This window comes from Chelonia mydas, chromosome 14 (genome assembly GCF_015237465.2).
Source record: "Chelonia mydas isolate rCheMyd1 chromosome 14, rCheMyd1.pri.v2, whole genome shotgun sequence".
In the NCBI taxonomy this organism is placed as follows: domain Eukaryota; kingdom Metazoa; phylum Chordata; order Testudines; family Cheloniidae; genus Chelonia; species Chelonia mydas.
This window is the reverse complement of record NC_051254.2, coordinates 19742001-19759461: the sequence shown is the minus strand read 5'-3', so window position 1 is coordinate 19759461 and position 17461 is coordinate 19742001. Positions and strand designations below refer to the sequence as shown.

Genomic DNA, 17461 nt, shown 5'->3' with positions numbered 1-17461 from the left:
AATGTTTGGTAAATAATGAGTTTTTAATCTATAAATGAAAACTCACAATAGATAACTGGATTCCAATTACACTTAACAATATCATCAATAATGAAAGCAACACTTCCGAAAACTCTGCAGGTGCCATTAGGCCCTGTTTTTGATGACCTACCTGCGTGGCGTTGCGTGAGATAGTGGAATAACTCAACAAGAAAAAAAAATCAATTGTAATTAGCAAGGTCTTTGCTCAAGAGTTAATGTTTATGATAAAGTAAAATAAGTTAACGTTACTAGAATGTAAGTAGAAAAACTCTCCAGTGTGGAGTTCAGAGCCAGTCCTATAACATCTGGTGTGGAGCCAAACTTTCCTAAAACGGGGTGTTTTATCGTTCGGTCTCCTCAAACAGCCACTCCTTGTTAATCTACCCCTGAATACCTGTACACAGGATGTGGTTCAACAAACTGAAGTCAATCCGTTCTTCGTCTAGAACTTTTCAGTGTCCCTGCACCCAGTCACATTATTCTTGTCATCTTTTAGCCTTGAAGCAACTGACCCAGTGGTCCTTTGCCAGAAAGGACAAATTATGTCTTTAAATATACGTCATCATTAAGGCTCAGATTTTGTCATGGGTATTTTTTTATTAAAAGTCACGGACAGGACATGGGCAATAAACAGTAAAATCATGGAAATGTGATACAGTAATGCAGTTTTCACTACATCAGTACAGAAGCTTTTAAATTGCCTATTAAACCTTATATGATTTTGACTACTAACAAGGTTAATGGTTAGAGCATAAAATAGTCATTTACTAACAGTTAGAGCTTTCCATGATTCTGAAACAGCATGTTGTACATCGCCAGGTTGTCATCTTTGATAGAGCATTTGTCATCTTGCAAGATATATTTGTAAGACAAAAATGAGCTCTCACAGTCTGCACTGTTAACCAGCACCAGTAAACACCTCAGAGCTGTCACACCAGTCTTGGAAAGTGATCTTTTAAGTTGCATCAAAATTCCACAATGTCAAGGCACTTCATTTTAGAAACTGCACTGCTGTAGATACAAAACTCGGCTTTTTCCAATTCATTGTCTTCAAACATGGGAATAGACCCAAATACATTTAATGATGCAAGGTCATGAAGTTTGGCCTGATTGGGATCAAACACTTGGCAGGCTTTTAAAAAAACTGGTTGACAAAACCATTCAGAACCTGTCGTGTAGACTTTGATTTTATCGCTCTTTTTGGGAAGGGCTTTGTTAGCTAACAGGTTGTCAGTCATGCCACTGAATGACTTTGCCCATCTGGCATGAACGACCAAATCATTTGCCACCTTATGCGATCTGATTTCTGGTTTTTTGTAAGCAGTGAAAATTGCCATTATTCTTGGTACAAACGCTTCAATTGCTGCAACGTGACCGCATCTTCAACAGATGAACTCCAGCTTCACTCCCACTCCTCGTCAAACAAATCCACATAATCCTGCAAGTGGCTGGTATGAAAATGGACACATTCAAGCCAGCTGTTCCACCACGTGATTACCAGGGAAGATGGAATTGCAGGCACTTTCCCATTTTCCTGCACCGATTGACTGAACCATGCTTTGCGGGCAGGGCAGACAGTGAATGCGTGTTTTATGGCATTGACAAGTTAATTTACTTTTTCAAATGTTTTTCTCCAATTATCACCCACCAAGTTGAGAAGATGTGCCATGCATGTTGCATGCACTGCATTCAGAAAAAGTGCTTTGAGACGACGTTCCTAGGTTTTGTTCATATATGCAGTCAAAAAGCAGTGATTTTAACCGAAAGGAATTCTGTATTTCTGAACTGACTGCCCAAGCCTTGCCACCCGCAGCTGAAGTTGCAGAGGTTACGAAAAATCATGGAATCCATGACCAACTCTTAGCCTTAATCATCAATTAGATAAGTCTTGGCAGAAGCATGAAGGATCCTTCTCATAAGAACATAACATAAAAACAGCCATACTGGGTCAGACCAATGGTCCATCTAGCCCAGTATCATGTCTATGACAGTAACCAGAGCCAGATGCTTCAGAGGGAATGAACAGAACAGGGGAATTTATTGAGTGACCTATCCCCTGTCATCTAGTCCCAGCTTCTGGCAGTTGGAGACTAAGCGACACCCGGAGTTTAGGGTTGCATCCCTGACCATCTTGACAAATAGCCATTGATGGACCTATCCTCCACCTGTACAGTGTTGTTGTAGCTGTGTCGGTCCCAGAGTATTAGACAAGGTGGGTGAGGTAATATCTTTTGTTGGTCTGAAATGGAAACTCCATAACATGATGAAGAAGAAGGAAGCACAATCAATCCTCCATGAACTTATCTAAATCTTTTTTTAAACTGTTATACCTTTGGCCTTCAGAGAATCACATGGCAACAAGTTCCACAGGTTGACAATGCATTGTGTGAAGAAATACTTTCTTTTGTTTGTTTTAAACCTGCCTAATAATTTCATCAGGTGACCGCTAGTTCTTATGTTATGTGAAGGAGTAATAACTCTTTCCTATTCACATTCTCCACACCAATCATTATTTTATAGACCTCTGTCATAACCCCCACCCTTAATTGTCTCTTTTGTAAGATGAACAGTCCTCAGTCTTTTTAATCGCTCCTCATATGGAAGCTGTTCCAGACCCCTAACTATTTTTATTGCCCTTCTCTTTGCTGTTTCCAATTCTAATATATATCTTTTTGAAGATGAGGTGACCAGAACTGCATGCAGTATTCAAGGTATTGGCATACCATGGATTTATATAATGGCATTATGATATTTCCTGTTTTATTATCTGCCCCTTACCTAATGGTTCCTAAAATTCTGTTAGCTTGTTGGACTGCTGCTGCATATTGAGCAGATGTTTTCAGAGAACTATCCACGATGACTCCAAGATCTCTTCCTTGGGTGCTAACAGCTAATTTAGATACCATCGTTTTATATGTATAGTTGAGATTATGTTGTCCAATGTGCATGACTTGGCATTTATCAACCTTGAATTTCATCTGCCATTTTGTTGCCAAGTCACCTAGTTTAGTGAGGTCCCTTCGTAATTCTTCATAGTTAGTTAAGTACAAAACTGTCTTGAATAATTTTGTATCATCTGCAAATGTTGCCACCTCATTGTTTATCCCTTTTTCCAGATCATTTATGGATATGTTGAACAGCACTGGTCTCATACAGATTCTTGGGGGACCACACTACTTACCTCTCTCCATTGTGAAAGCTGACCATTTATTCCTACCCTTTGTTTCATAGATTTAAGGCTAGAAGAGACCATCATGGTCATCTAGTCTGACTTCCTGCATATTGCAGATCACAGAACCTCACCCTCATACTCCTGCAATAGTGCCATAACCTTTGGCTGAATTACTGAAGTCCTCAAATCTTGATTTAAAGTCTAAAAGTTACAGAGAATCCACCATTTACTCTAGTCCAAACCAACAAGTGATCCATGCCCCACACTGCAGAAGAAGGCAAAAAAAACCCTAGAGTCTCTGCCAATCTGACCTAGGGGAAAATTCCTTTCCAACTCCAAATATGGCAGTCAGGCTCTTAGCATGTAGGTGAGACCCACCAGCCAGGCACCTCTCATCTCCAGCCATTGGAGATATTTGCTAATAGCAAACAGGAATGGGCCATATGCCATTATAGGCAATCTCATCATACCATCACTGCCATAAACTTATCAGGCTCAGTCCTAAAACAAGTTAGGTGGTTTTGCCCTGACTATTCCCCTAGAAAGGCTGTTCCAGAACTTCACTCCTCTGTTGCCTAGGAACTTTCATGTAATTTCAAGCCTAAACTCCTTGATGGCCAGTTTATATCCATTTGTTCTTGTGCCATCATTGGCTCTTAACTTAAATCATGCCTCTCTCTTTCTGGTGTTTATCTCTCTAATGTAATTATAAAGAGCAATCATATCTCCCCATAGCCTTCATTTTGTCAGGCTAAACAAGCCAAGCTCCTTAAGTCTCCTCTCACGTTCTTCATTCCTCTGATCATCCTAGTAGCCTTTCTCTGCACCTATTCCAGTTTCAATTAATCTTTCTTAAACATGGAAGACCAGAATTGCACACAGTATTCCAGATGGTGGGCTTGTCTTCACTATGGGGAGATCGACACTGCTGCAGTCGATTCAACAGGGATCAATTTAGCAGATCTAGTGAAGACTTTGCTTAAGAGTCCTTTGTTGAGGGACCTTGTCAAAGGTTTTCTGAAAGTGGAAGTACACTATATCAGCTAGATCACCCTTGTCCACAGGCTTGTTGACTTCCCCAAAATGTTCTAGTAGATCAGTGAGGCATGATTTCCCTCTACAAAAGCCATATTGACTCTTCCTCAGTATATCTTGTTAATTTACATGTGATCATTTTGTTCTATACTATAGTTTCAATCAGTTTACCTGGTAATGAAGGTAGGCTTACTGGCCTGTAATTGCCAGGAACACTTCCAGAGCCTTTTTAAAAACAGATGTTACATTTGCCATCCTCCATTCATGTGGTACAGAGGTTGATTCAAGCAATAGGTTCTGCAATTTCATGTGTGAGTTCCTTCAGAAGTCTTTGGTGAATACCATTTGGTGACTTTATTACTGTTTTAATTTACCAATTTGTCCTAAACCTCCCTTATTGACACCTCATTCTGGAACAGTTCCTCAGATCTGTCACCAAAAAAATTGGCTCTGATGTGGGGATCTCCCCCATATCCTCTGCGGTGAAGACCAATGCAAAGAGTTAATTTAGCTTCTCTACTATGTTCTTGTCTTTCTTGAATGCTACTTTAGCACGTTGGTCATCCAGTGACTCCACTGACTCTTTGGCAGGCTTTCTGGTTCTGATATACTTTTTTTTTTTCTGTTAATTTTTGTGTCCTTAGGTAGTTGCTTTTCAATTTTTTTTAAATATTAAGTGGTTGCTTACAGAGATGTAGTTCTTGAAACACTGACTAATGAAGATGCAGTAGGCTAAAATAATTTTGTAGCTAAAATTCAGAAAACATCCCAATTAAGTATAGTTGCATAACAGGAATAGAAATGTAGAGTAGTGTACACCTGGCACACCAAAGCTCTGTGTACCTCTAGATGCATGTCTTTCCAGGGTTATGATGTCAGTTCCAAATGAACAGCATTAGAATGACAGTATGTATAACATACTTACATATGGATGCCCCTTTACAGGGATGTTTTCCATCCTAAGATAGTCAAGTGGCCGAGAAAAACATAGGATTTTTTCCCCCCTGAAAAATGCTATTGTTTGCTATTCATAACTCTGTTTCCAACTGACATCAAATCTTTTCCACACTTCCACTGAACTTAGAAGGGATTTCTGATACTTTAACTCTTAACTCTTACAAATTAAAGACCGAATTCTGATTCCTTAGGTACATAAACTTCAATGGAAATTTTGCAGAAAATAAGGACTGCAGGATTTGGTTTAAGCAACGTGACAATAGATTTCACTTCTTTAAATGTCTGTAAAGATGAAAATTTGAAAGATAAAACAAATTTATCTATATTGGATATTTCTTGGGTGGCCATAGTATCAAGGTGCCATGTATTTATTAAAGGTAGGAGAATAAAATGGAAATATTCTACATGTGTGACATTGCATGGGAAAGTAAAACTTTCCCCAAATTCTAGTTACTGAGGCATTGTGAAGGACCCAATCTATGTTGTATGCAAAAGAGAGAATTGAAAATTGCCAAGGTTTTCTGCCCAGTGTTACATATTGCTGCATATTATGAGTCTAGGGACCCCTGAGCTATGTAGCAGGAGCCCCAGAATTATGAATCATTACCCTCCCTAGCCCTTCTCCATGTCACTTTATACCTCAAATTCAGTCTCACAGTCAGCACTTTGTCCCTTGTTTATTTTGATATTAAATTCAATTTATTTGACATTGCCTCCAAATTCTCAATTTTCATTGTGCTGCAAGGTTTTTTATTGAAGATACAATACATCGATACTTTTGGCTCTGGGAAAGGAATGCACCTTCCCTTTCCCTTTCTCTTTTGGGCAGGCCTGCAGATGACTTTAAATTTTGGGAGATGGTTGAATTACTTATTTCTCCACTCCAGCATAATCTCAATCTCAGCTAGCCGCCCCACTGCACTGAATTCTAATAAATGCCACTTTGTCCAACAATGATGGATAAGTACTTTACATATAAAGTCATAAGCAGTGGAATACTTAACATTTAAAGTATTTTTATTATAATTCATTGCTAACATCACATTGAGAACAGGTCGATTCACTCTTCCCTGAGCATTTGGCATACTCAGATATCATCTCATCATTTTTATTTTGATGGTTATGTTCGCAAACAAAAGCCTACAGCTTAATTTTTTTTAAATGAAAGCTTGGATTCTGAAGAACAAGTGTGTCAATTTAAGCAGCCACATCAATCACTGTGCATATGATACATGGGGCCCTAATAGTAGCAATACCTAACATTATACCATACATTCTATGCAGTGTGTAATGGGATACTGTCTATCACTATTAAAATATTTTTTTAATGTATCCATTGTCTCCTCAAGGAAGTTTGAAAATTAAGGTCCTGATTCTACCATGTCTTAAACATTTTGTCTTCATTTATAATTGTGCAGAATTAGTATAAAACGAGTATGAAACATTACCAAATCGTAAACTTCCTTTGTTGCTAGCAGAGTTCTACACCATTTTTGCAAAGATATAAATGATGAGAGGGTGCCAGGCAGCAGAAAATCAGGCCTATGACACTTTTTATTTTCTCATCTTATACACTTATCTCCTTTGTTTTTGCTGGAACTTGAAATCAACATGGCATTTCTGTTTACTTTCTTGGGTGGCCTAGCAGTAAATTTCTGTTAGCATTTGTTAGTTGATTTATGCTCCCTCTGTGTTTTGCAAATGCAAGACACAAAATTTCATAGGTCTTACAAAAGCAATGGTTATTTTTTACATTTTTGCTGACAGATTAATTTCTTTTAAACAAATATATATATATATATATATATATATATATATATATATATATATATATATATATATATATACAGAGCCCAGAGGATGTTGCTCAGCGGATGATGATTTTAATGTAGGTCAAATTTTGGATGTAAACTTCAATTGTCCCTTTAAATATTTCCAGCTAAAATCTTTGTTAGTTTTGGTAAGCAGCTGCAGCACTGAGAGTGTTTTCTCACTACAGCTGGCAGGGGAGAAATGATGTTTAAATGTAGGGGGCTAGCTGTTTATCTTAAAACAAGTATGGATGATTCTTGCTAAGCTAAAAAAACCCAAATTGTGTCTAGAAACATTTACAAATGTGTCTAGTGTCAACAGATGGTATGCTTGGAAAAGTTAGTTAAACTGTAAGGTCTTGTTAATGCTCTGTACAGTTTGATTTAAAAACAGGGAACAGCGAACCATTTTATTAGGAACATAAAGAATTTACTTAAAATTTACTTTGTGTGAATTGAATTCACTAATAAGCATAACTCAACATTCAGAATGTTAAGAACTCATGAAAATATCAGCTGTGTGATGTTTTTGGTGTCCATTCTCGTTTCATAACGCTTTTGATTTATGATAGAGTTTGTCAGTACATCATGACAAACTTTGGCTTACCTTCTCTTTAGTGAACCACTAATGGTAATGATAAACTAATTCCAGTTTTTATTTAGAGTGTCATTTTTGGTAAATATGGGTGTGGGTTTGTGGAAAGAGAGGAGGGGATGGTATTTTGAAACTTGTGGTCTTTCATATAAATGCACTACAGTCTAAGTCCCTGGTAGCTATCTACATGATGTTTTGTTTCTAGCTGAATAAATATAAATAATCCCCCAGAATAATAGTATTGTTTTATTTAAAACATACACATTTATTGTAATGTGTACTGGCATCATACTGTTGCAATGTGTACAAGCATCCTTCTGCCAAATATGTTAGATCATAAGTACAATATTTTCCTTGAGCTACAACAAACATTTTGCAATCAAAAGAAACAATTAGCTTTCTGAAATTTGGCAAGAAGAGGGGTGAGATCTGAATCATGTGTCAAGGAACTGGTCAGAAAGACAGTATTCCTTTTAACTGTAAATTATTATTATTATTTATTATTTAATTCATTTTGTTTGAATGACAGGTTTCGGCAGGTTTACTTTGCTGCCGTGGAGCAATGACTATAGTTGTTTTAGAGCATATGCATTATGTTGTTTGGAACTGTGTGACTGTATGTAAACAAGTGAATAAAAATATTCAAACAGAATGCAAGCACCAGAACTAGAGCTGTGATGACAGCTGGGCAGTTTGAGAAGTTTCATGTTTTCTCTTTTTATCTGTAAATTCTTATTCTTTTCTTTTACTTGTTTATTTTGTGTCCCCAAAAAACAAAGCCGAGAGCCATATTTTTCCTTTTTTTTTATTCTGAGTTGCAGGCATTCTCAGTTGCAGGTATGAAAGGCAAAATATTATCTGCTGGCACTGAAGCAGTAATCCTGGTGCTGGGTAATTGTAAGAGCAATCGTGTGTGAATGGACCTGAGGGTACGTGTTGCTCTGAAGAGAGCCAATGGATATATAGGAGCAGGATACTGATAAAGGCTGAATCTTACAACCTCTCCGCATATACCTTTCTCCTTCATAATTTTCAGTGGTCAGAGGGTCACATGGGAAAAAGGAACAGGTCTGAGTCAGATTAAGTGTTCATGCACTTGGGGAGCACCCGGACCTGACCATCTTTGCATTCCACTACAGATGAAGGATATCGTGCGCATTTCTGATGAATATGCGTTTTTAAATTGCTTTATATTAACATTTCAACCAGTTTGGGATACTAACGCAGGTCTTATTGATTTGTAATGTCTAGGATAACTGCTAGCACATTTTTAAGAGGGGGATACAACATTTTCTACTTTTGTATTTTTGTGATTCTAACTAAACGTTCCATCTACAAGGGTAGGCCTTTCCAACCTAAGTAATGACTTCTTGTAGGTGGAAGAAAATGAAAGGCACCCATCACACCATTTCAATATAAAGTTGAAGGTAGTTAGAAGAAAGTCAGATTTTGCTTTCAGCTTAGTCCAGTGTATCCCATCTGATAGAAGTGAGAATGCAAATGTACAGTGGTATTGTAGATAGAAAATCATGTGTAAAAACACTTTCCCAAGGAAATCCAGAAAAGCATGGTATCAGTGCAAGTCTGTCTATTGTTTTGAAAGGTAAATAGTAATTGTGGCAAGAGTGGCAATATCATGGACAAACCTTATGGAACTGAGATGAAAATTTATGGAATTAAATTAAACTTTATTGAATTAGGTTTAACTCCTTTGGGGTCCATTGAATTAAATATGCAATTGTGTATGCATGATTGTGGAATTGTATGTGTGAGGAGGGAGATGCTAATGTAATTCCTCTGGTTATCAGCCCTTTGAAGCCACCCCCTCAAAAGGTTGCCTATACTAGTTCAAACTGGATTCTCCAAAGGCCAACAGAGAAGGAAAGGATTTTTTGATAAGTAGACTGGTTTTAAACAGGTTCAGGGCCTTCTTCCTGATTCAGCAAATGGACAGGATCCCTGGTCCACAGAGGGCCCCAATCTTTAGGGAACGTTTGGAAGGACTAGGCCTGAGTCCCAATACTGCTTGTTCTGAACTGAAGCTGTATTGAACTTTGAAACCACAAGGAAACTCCTTAGGTGGTGTGCTGAAGGACTGCTCCTGTCAGACCCCATGTTAGGGTTGGAGTGATCTCTGGTAAGCTTATTAGAATGCATGTAGGTTCTCTTAGTGTTAAATAAGTTCTTTTCTCTGGAGTGCTTTTACCTTAAGAATAAAATAGGCTTGCATAAAAAGAGCTGCATTGTGTCTGTGCCCATGGGCAGTTGCACTATTAACGGTCTGAAGAGAAAGCAAGCAGGTCTGCTTGGGTGGCCTGTCTCTGCTGGGAATAATATAGTGAAGGCAAGGAATTGTTCAGCTTGGAGATACCGCAGTCAGAAGGGAGAGAGGCATGTGTCTTCACCCACAAGAGGTGACGGCCAGGGGAGCTGGAAGTCTGAGAGTGGGTGCCCTTGCTGGCCCACTGAGGGTAAATACTGGTACAGTTGCCCTGGATTGTAACAGTAATTGAGTGGCTTGATGGCTTAATTTTACTTTGATTGGGAATTGAGGCCAGATCTTCAGGCTGACATACAAAGATCACAAGGATAATTAGGAAGAAGATTACCTACATCGTTTTTTTGGTGGTGATTAAATTAACATTGTTAGGTCTAAAATTTGTCATCTTTGCCTTGTGTGAATGTTGTCTGAGTGTCATGGAAGGCAGGAAGTCTCTTACCTAATCTTTTGTTGTAGCAGGAAAGCCCTATAATTAACTTTTTATTACTCAAAACACAAACCTGGGATGCGTTCAGTTTCTTGTCATACTGTAACTCATCTGTCTTGGTTTGTTACAGCGAATGGCATGAAAATTCGCGTGCTGTGTGTGTATATTTAAATTTCCTGTTGCAACAAAGATTCAGAATAATATAGAAGCTTGAAGTCTTTCATGCAAGATCTTTTTGATGCCAATGTCAGTAGGGTAGATCATTTTATGAGTCCTTCTACAGTATTTTTTTAACTAAATGCACTTAGATCAGGAAATACAAATACTGAACAGCTCTCACATGCACCAGAATAACTCTACTGAAGTCTATGGAGTTAGTCTGCATTTTCATTGGTCTAAATAAAAACAGACACATCCTCCTTTTAACTTTAAAAAGAGAGGCATACTTGTACAACATCTTGATGAAATTTTTTAACTTTACATTTTGCAGATACTGTACGTAAATCTGGCTCATGACTCTTTGAAGGGGCAGATGGAATAATCACGGAATAATCATATGGAATGAAATATGTGAGAAGTTCTCCTTGGAAATAAAGGGTATTAGAAGCAACAAAATTGAAATTAAAGTGCCGGAAAGGCCGCACTTGCTTCAACATTATAAAGCTGACACACCAGGGACAGGGAAGCAGCTGGAGCATGTATGTGGATTTAAAATAAGTACATTTCACTGAGTGCCTCCAGTACTTACATTAAATGGAGCTTTTCCTCAGCCAAGTGGGTGTTTTCCTACTTTGTCCTAAAAGGCAAATGTACAGTACAAATAGCAGTAAGGAGGTACATTACCACATTCTTCACTTCTCACCAAAATTAAAATTTCTGACATAAAGTAGAGAAAAGTGGAACCTAGTTCAAAAGATTAAACAGGATCATTTCCCTTTTCCAGTGTGACCTTTAAAGAACAAATTCCTTCTAACCATTGTTACTGGCAGGCTGGAAAGCTTTGCCACCCTGTAATTTTGTATATTTGCAAATAGAAAAACATTGCTTAGTTTGAAATTTTGAATCCAGAAAATTGCTGCATGACATTCCTTTCTTCCTTGACTGATATTTCAGCAGCAGTTTTGAGCCAGAGTAGGTTATATTTCACTGGTCCAGCATGGCTGTCATTTTTTCATAGGGTGTTGGGTGAAGTGTGCCAGAATAACAAGTCCTAAAGGCATTATACCTCATTAGTTTTACAGCCTTTTGGGCAGTATTTGAAGTTTTTGAGGGGGAAGAACATGTTTGTTATTATGGAACTCTGTGCATGACTAAAATTTTTCAGCTGCTTTTGAAAGGTTACAAATTGCTGTTCCTCCACATTCAGATTAACAACGGCGACCTGTAGTCAACAGAGAAGACCCAAGTAAACATCATAACACAAATGTAGCTTTTATAGATCAATCACCTTATTTTTAAAAAGCTACTTTTGTTGATCCCACTGCCTTTCTAATCCTGTCCTGTATCCTTCCAACCTCTTGAATTTGAAATCTCAGGAGGATTTTGTTGGTGCAGGACAGGACTTCCTGTGGCAGGTTACAACTGTTCATAGATGTTCCAATTCACCTAAATACTCAACATATGCTTAAGTCTATCCCTATTCAAGTGCTTAAGTGCTCTGCTATATAAGGATGACTTCCTGAATCAGTGCCAAAGAGATTATCCATTGGCCTTCTGTTATATTAATCTATTGTATCTCATTTATCTATGGTACGGCCCCTGTTACTGTGGTATTGGAGCACTTCACAGTCTTTAGTGTATTTATCTTCAGCATACCCTTGTAAGATAGAGAAGTACTATTATTCCTGTTTTACAGATGGAGAAGTAAGGCACAGAGAGACACTAAATGATTTCCCCAAGGTTCCACATGTAGTCTGTGGCAGAGCAGAAAATTGGATCTGGGTCTCCTGAGTCTCAGGTTAGCACCCCAGCCACAAAACAATCCTTCCTCTTTTTTGACTTTCCTTCAGCATTTATCTAGCAACAAGAAGGCCATTTTTGATGACAATATTTAATTCTAATGAGATTCTGTTTTAAATATAGCAAGATGTTTAAAGTAAATATTGTCTCCCCGTTGGAAAAATATTGTCTTCCAATTTTTTTGTAATAAAATAGGAATTTTGGAGGAAATATGTATTAGACTATATAGATGTAGATAACAGAAAGAAAGCAATGTATTGGATGTTATGCCTCTGTGGGGGATTGTGTGTCTCTATACAGAACATATTGCACACAGAACAGTACTGGTTGTTGTTTTTTTACTTCCGGAAACAGGAAGCTTAAAAGTATGTATAGAGAAAGATTTTCTCTTTGTTGTTGACAGTCTGACCTTCATTAGCACTGAATTTATTATTACAGTTGCCCTGAGTCGCTGTGAGTATTACAGTTTCCAGGACTTTGCATTTGAGACTATAGTGACATTACTGATGAGCGATGCAAGGGGAAACTCTCATTTGTTTTTATAATGTCAAACTAGTAGAAAAGTGTCAGGTTAGAATTGTGATCCGAAAAACAAGCCTTCTATCAGCAATGTATGCCTTCACTCATGCCTAGATGTGTTTTTAATGCATTCTTAACTGTAATGATTTCAAGAACATACAAATCACCTAACACTTGTTACTTCAGATTCACATTAGCTGTCTGCCTAAACTCAAGCCAATCACATGTTAAAAGAAAAGTAGCATTTACCTGACTCATGGACTTTATTGTATGTTGTTAAATCTAAATTAATATTCATTGTACAGTATGCTACAACTACCATGAAAGTAAAATCTACTAACGTTTTTCCAACACCCAGACTGAGGTGTCAGTAGAGGAGATATTAGATCAAATCGATAAATTAAACAGTACTAAATCACAAGGATCAGATGGTATTCACCCAAGACTTCTGAAGGGACTCAAATATGAAATGGCAGAACTACTAACTGTGGTATATAACCTATCGCTTAAATCAGCCTCCGTGCCACATAACTGGAGGTTAGGAAATGTAATGCCTATTTTTAAAAAAGACTCCAGAGGTGATCCTGGCAATTACAGGCCAGAAAGCCAAACTTCACTACCAGGCAAATTGATTGAAACTATAGTAAAGAACAAAATTATCAGACACGCAGATAAACACAGTATATGGGGTAGAGTCAACATGACTTTTGTAAAGGGAAATCATGTCTCACCAATGTATTAAAATTCTTTGAGCTGGTCAACAAGCATGTGGACTAGGGTGATTCAGCTGATATAGTGTACTTGGAATGTAAGAAAGCCTTTGATAAGGTCCCTCAACAAAGGCTCTTAAGCAAAATAAGCAGTCATGGGATGAGAGAGAAGGACCTCTCATGGATCAGTACCTGGTTAAAAGACAGGAAACAAAGGGTAGGAATACAGTAACTCCTCACTTAAAGTCATCCTGGTTAACGTTGTTTCATTGTTACATTGCTGATCAATTAGAGAACATGTTGGTTTAAAGTTGCGCAATGCTCCCTTATAATGTTGTTTGGCCACCACCTGCTTTGTCCACTGCTTGCAGGAAGAGCAGCCCATTGGAGCGAACTGGGGGGGCTTGGAACCAGGGTGGACTGGCAGCCCCCCATCAGCTCCCCGCTCCCCTAAGTTCCCTGTGCAGCTGCCATCCAGCAGGCTATCAATTGCTGTTCAGCTGTCCCTCCCCCACTGCCACGTGCTGCTCCTGCCTCTGCCTTGGTGCTGCTCCTGGGAGCCTCCTGCTTGCTTTGCAGGGAGCGGGGGAAGAGGGGTGCTAATGTCAGGGTGTCTCCCTTTCCCCTGCTTACCCCATCTCCATAGAGCGCGGGGGTGGGGGAGCGGGACACATGACAGGGCTCAGGATGGAGGGAGCTTGCTGGCAGCAGTTGCTGTCTCAATTTGCTGATCTACTTAAAAAAGCAATGTACTTAGAGTGGGGTCAGCGTACTTAAAGGGACAATGCACATCTCTCTCTCTCTCTCACACACAGGGTGTGTGTGTCTGTCTCTCTCTGGCATGCTGTCTGCCCTCCCTCCATTCCTGCTGCCTTGTAGAGTATGAGGCTACATTAACAACAATATGTTAACCCTTCAGGGCTCAGTCAAGTGCTAGTTCATCATTTAGCATTAAGGCATTCCCTGGTAAATATCCCACCGTCTTCCACCCTCTGACTTCACCACCTCAACTAAGCTTCACAATAATCACTGCTGTGTACAGTATTAAATTGTTTGTTTAAAACTTATACAGTGTGTGTATATATGTATCTCTCTCTCTGTGTATATATATAAAATATAGTCTTTTGTCTGGTGAAAATTTTTTCCCTGGATCCTAACCCCCCATTTACATTAATTCTTATGGGGAAATTGGATTTGCTTAACACTGTTTCACTTAAAGTCGCATTTTTCGGGAACATAACTACAACGTTAAGCGAGGAGTTACTGTATATGGTCAGCTTTCGTAATGGAGAGAGGTAAATAGCAGGGTCCCCCAAGCATCTGTACTGGGACCAGTGCTGTTCAACATATTCATAAATGATCTGGAAAAGAGGTAAACAGTGAGGTAGCGAAGTTTGCAGACAATATAAAATTACTCAAGATAGTTAAAAAGTTGAAGATAGTTGAAAGCTGACTGGAAAAGTTACTAAGAGATGTTACAAAACTGGGTGGCTGGGCAACAAAATGACAGATGATATTCAATGTAATGCGAAGTAATGCACAATGGAGAACATAATCCCAACTGTATATACAAAATGATGGGGTCTAAATTAGCTGTTACCACTCAAGAAAGAGATCTTGGCGTCATCGTGGACAGTTCTTTGAAAACAACTGTTCAGTGTGCAGCTGCAATCAAAAAAGCTAACAATGTTAGAAACCATTGAGAAATTATATAGCCATAGAAAATAAGTCAGAAAATATCATAATGACATTGTATAAATCCATGGTATGCCGACACCTTGGACACTGCATGCAGTTCTGGTCACCCCATCTGAAAAAAGATATTGTAGAATTGGAAAAAGTATGGAGAAGGGCAACAAAAATGACTAGAGGCATTGAACAGCTTCCATATGAAGAGAGATTAAAAAGACTGGGACTGTTCAGCTCAGAAAAGAGAGGGCTAAAAGGGGATATGATAGAGGTCTCTAAAATCATGCATGGTGTGGACAAAGTGAATAAGGAAGTGTTATTCACCCCTTCTCATAACACAAGAAACAAGGGTCGCCAAATGAAATCAATCGGCAGCAAGTTTAAAAGAAATATAAAGATCTACTGCTTCTCGTAACGGACAATCAACCTGTGGTACTCATTGCCATGAGATGTTGTGAAGGCCAAAATTATAACTGGACTCAAGAAAGAATTTGATAAATTCATGTAGGATAGATCCATCAATGGCTATTAGCTAAGATGATCAGGGATACAGCCTTATGTTCTGGGTGTCCCTAAACCTCTGACTGCCAGAAGCTGGGACTGGATGATGAGGGATGGATCACTTGCTAATTGCCCTGTTGTGTTCATTCTCTCTGAAGCATCTGGCATTGGCCACTGTTGGAAGATGGGCTAGATAGACTATTGGTCTGACACAATATGGCCATTCTTATGTTCTTAAATAAAAATAATGAACTAGTTTGGTATCTCAGTGGAGTCAGCTCAGGGTGGGAGATATGCATTCAATATAATAACTGTTTAAAGAGATTATAGTTTAAATAGTCATTTACATGCCTTTTTGTATTTGAACAGCCCCAAGAATATTGCAGGTGCTTCTAGAAACAAATAATAATTACTTTATATATATACATAATTATCTTATATATGAGTTTCTAGTTTTATTTTTCCAGATAATCTATGGGAAGATCCTATCAAAATTCACGTTATTTTCCTCATTTCACCAAATGAGATTCAGTGGGTTGAAAGTAAAGCTTAGTTTCTAGCTAAATGTAACAAGGTAAGTCATAATTGCCCCAGATTGTAATGGAATAGCTTAAATTGTTATTTCTTTCCAAAAATATTGATAATAAAGTTTGCATAAAAGTTTGTGTTTTTACTTTTAAGAGAGGGAGAAGTACCAACAATGTCATAGCTTTCAGAACATGTCATTTAGAGATTTAAAGCCTCATTTAAATGGTAATCATTTTTTTTTTAAGTAGGTTATGTGTGACAAACAAAGGTGTTTGTGTTGAATGACCCATGAAAGTTCTGAAGCTGTAAATCAGAAGGACTGCTTAGCAGATCCTTGCCAGCTGTTGCTCTGAGTGTAGTTGAGTTTGAATGCAACCCAAACTGCTGTTTTTTTCTAGTATTAAAATTAAATACAGGTCTACCGTATATTTTCCCTATTCTCCTTCAGCTTTTTAAGGGAAATTGAAAAAATAACATTTTCCCTTTTAACTCAATTATCTTCCATTTGACATCTACTGAAGCTTTTTCATTTGCGTTTCTGAAGGATTTGGAATTATTATTACTGCTCTTTTTGCTTACTTCCATGTTTGTGCAACATCATCACTGATGATATTAGCATGGTGTCAGTGTAGTGGTAGTTAACTGCATCATGTTGACCATATATATCATCTATGACAGAGTGAGGTAGTGGTCCAATAGGAAAACACGTATGATTTGCACATGCACAGTATAATGTCTTAGAAACTTGTTCTCCAGTTCTCTGGATGTTCCATCTGACTGCACTTGCTGTCATGCTCCATAGAGCCTACTGAAGCAGCCGCATGGACCAGAACTTCTGGGCAGGACACAGACAAAATAACATTTGCTGCTTTTCCCCGTTAAAATATGCTTGGCCTGTGGGAAGATGCAGTAGACTGAGAACCAGAGGACCAATTCAAGTCTCACTTCTTTGTTGACTGAAGTTAATAATTCTGTGTACTTCACTTAATGATATGAGGCACAGCTCAATAATCAGTATCCTACAGTGGAGGCAAGCATCCAGTCTCTCTATTTTACAGAAGGAGTAACTGCAGATGTTGTACAAGGTTATTTATGTTTAAACTGGGAATAGAATCTAAGCCTTTAATATGACAGCCCAAGTCTTAGCCATGTCGCTTCATACAAAGAACCTGCCAAAACTATATGCTTGTGTATCCTCCTCGAGAAAAACTCCAATGCCACCTGCCTCTGCTGTTCAAGGCTTTCCCAAGCAACCA

At 38.3% G+C, this 17461-nt stretch overlaps 1 protein-coding gene across 3 annotated transcripts in view; it reads left to right on the top strand.

The window, feature by feature from the left end:
• The window catches only part of B3GNTL1 (UDP-GlcNAc:betaGal beta-1,3-N-acetylglucosaminyltransferase like 1), a 308903-nt gene that overhangs the window by 177729 nt on the left and 113713 nt on the right, over positions 1-17461 (top strand). The gene's annotated exons all lie outside the window — the stretch shown is intronic.